Here is a 2,500-nt window from a genome sequence, read left to right on the forward strand (position 1 = left end):
TCCCCCGCCCTCCCTCCCCGGCCCTCCCTCCCCGGCCCTCCACCGCCGGCCCTCCCTCCCCGGCCCTCCACCGCCGGCCCTCCCTCCCCGGCCCTCCCTCCCCGGCCCTCCACCGCCGGCCCTCCACCGCCGGCCCTCCCTCCCCGGCCCTCTACCGCCGGCCCTCCACCGCCGGCCCTCCCTCCCCCGCCCTCTCTCCCCGGCCCTCCACCGCCGGCCCTCCCTCCCCGGCCTTCCCTCCCCCGGCCCTCCCTCCCCGGGCCCTCCCTCCCCGGCCTTCCCTCCCCGGCCCTCCCTCCCCGGCCCTCCACCGCCGGCCCTCCACCGCCGGCCCTCCCTCCCCGGCCCTCTACCGCCGGCCCTCCACCGCCGGCCCTCCCTCCCCGGCCCTCCACCGCCGGCCCTCCCTCCCCGACCTTCCCTCCCCGGCCCTCCCTCCCCGGCCCTCCCTCCCCGGCCTTCCCTCCCCGGCCCTCCCTCCCCGGCCCTCCACCTCCGGCCCTCCACCGCCGGCCCTCCCTCCCCGGCCCTCCACCGCCGGCCCTCCACCGCCGGCCCTCCCTCCCCGGCCCTCCCACCCCGGCCCTCCACCTTCGGCCCTCCCTCCCCGGCCCTCCACCGCCGCCCCTCCCTCCCTGGCCCTCCCTCCCTGGCCCTCCACCGCCGGCCCTCCACCGCCGGCCCTCCCTCCCCGGCCCTCCACCTCCAGCCCTCCCTCCCCGGCCCTCCACCGCCGGCCCTCCACCGCCGGCCCTCCTTCCCCGGCCCTCCTTCCCCGGCCCTCCACCGCCGGCCCTCCCTCCCCGGCCCTCCCTCCCCGGCCCTCCACCGCCGGCCCTCCTTCCCGGCCCTCCACCGCCGGCCCTCCACCCCCGGCCCTCCCTCCCCGGCCCTCCCTCCCCGGCCCTCCCTCCCCGGCCCTCCCTCCCCGGCCCTCCACCGCCGGCCCTCCCTTCCCGGCCCTCCACCGCCGGCCCTCCACCACCGGCCCTCCCTCCACCGCCGCCCCTCCCTCCCCGGCCCTCCACCGCCGCCCCTCCCTCCCCGGCCCTCCACCGCCACCCCTCCCTCCCCGGCCCTCCACCGCCGCCCCTCCCTCCCCGGCCCTCCACCGCCGGCCCTCCCTCCCCGGCCCTCCCTCCCCGGCCCCCCCACCGCCGGCCCTCCACCCCCGGCCCTCCACCGCCGGCCCTCCCTCCCCGGCCCTCCACCGCCGGCCCTCCCTCCCCGGCCCTCCACCGCCGGCCCTCCCTCCTACCACGTCGTCTGAATTCCCTCGAAGTTTAGGCTCCCGGGAACGAACCGGCCATTAGACGCTGCTTTATGCATCACTTAAGTACAGCTCACAAACCCAATTAATTAATTCTCATCTGATAGCAGAACATTAAGCGTGATTTAGAGCCAGATGGCGAGTTGAGTGTAAAATCAGGAAGTCAAACTTAATGATTTACAATCAACTGGCTTTGGGTAACTGCAAATTACCCAAAGCAGATTAACGGGCTCCTAATGATCCGCTGGGACTCCAGTTTCACCAAATTATAGATTCGCTGTTGTTTATTTTTTGCAAAGTGTTTACGTGTTTGGAGAAGGTTTGTTTATCCGCCGAAGGAATTCTCAGTCGCGCTCGCCAATCTCCGGTTATTGGGAGGATGGTGATGTATACCGCGAATTAAGCCTCATTTAAAAGGCGTTTCATAAAGTGGGTATTTCCATCCGATTGAAAATAGCGAAGGTGGATAACCAATATAAATTAATGAATGATTCGTTATCATAATCATTTGTTCCTTTGGAATCCTTTAAACGATAAAGACTACGTATACACATGCTATAAATGCAAAAAATATGTGATTATATACAATTGACCAAAGTGATAGACAATTTACTTATATTTCTATCCCTATGCACATTTGCAATCGTTTTATAAAAATCAATAAACCGAAACTGATTAAATCAAAATAACATGCTAATAATGAATAAGACCATCCTCTCTCCCTCAGACTCGAAAGCATAGTTTCCAGCCTCGATTAGAGAGAATCAGAAGGCACAGATGATTACAACTTCGAACAGGTTTACAACGGGAAGCGCTGGCTCATACTGCCCCTTTCAAGTTCTGTGATCAAATAAAATGTTGTCGGGGGCGGTGCTGTCGTCTGGCCAAACACCTGCCATGCACGAGACTGGTTTTAGAGGAAACAAGTAGTGTTCCTTCATCCAACATCTATATCCACTGGGAAACAATTCCTTTTCTTCGTCTTGATTTGTTTCGGATACTGACATAGGGTCAAGGGAAAAAGAGTTGTTTTATTTCTCATGCCAAGAAGACTTCATCTTTATTCGCTTTGTGCTGTCTTCGTTCTTCCCTTCTTTTCTCTTTCTTCTTCTTCTCCTCTTCCTCCGTCTTCTTCTTCTGCTTTCCAATCTTATTTTTCTTTCTTCTTCTTTATCTTCTTCTTCTTCTTCTTCTTCTTCTTCTTCTTCTTCTTCTTCTTCCTCTTCTTCT

At 61.6% G+C, this 2,500-nt stretch overlaps 1 protein-coding gene across 1 annotated transcript in view; it reads right to left on the minus strand.

Moving 5' to 3' along the window:
* LOC125040760 (homeobox protein B-H1-like) overlaps positions 1 to 2,500 on the minus strand; it is an 85,445-nt gene that overhangs the window by 31,508 nt on the left and 51,437 nt on the right. The gene's annotated exons all lie outside the window — the stretch shown is intronic.

This window comes from Penaeus chinensis, chromosome 29 (genome assembly GCF_019202785.1).
Source record: "Penaeus chinensis breed Huanghai No. 1 chromosome 29, ASM1920278v2, whole genome shotgun sequence".
In the NCBI taxonomy this organism is placed as follows: domain Eukaryota; kingdom Metazoa; phylum Arthropoda; class Malacostraca; order Decapoda; family Penaeidae; genus Penaeus; species Penaeus chinensis.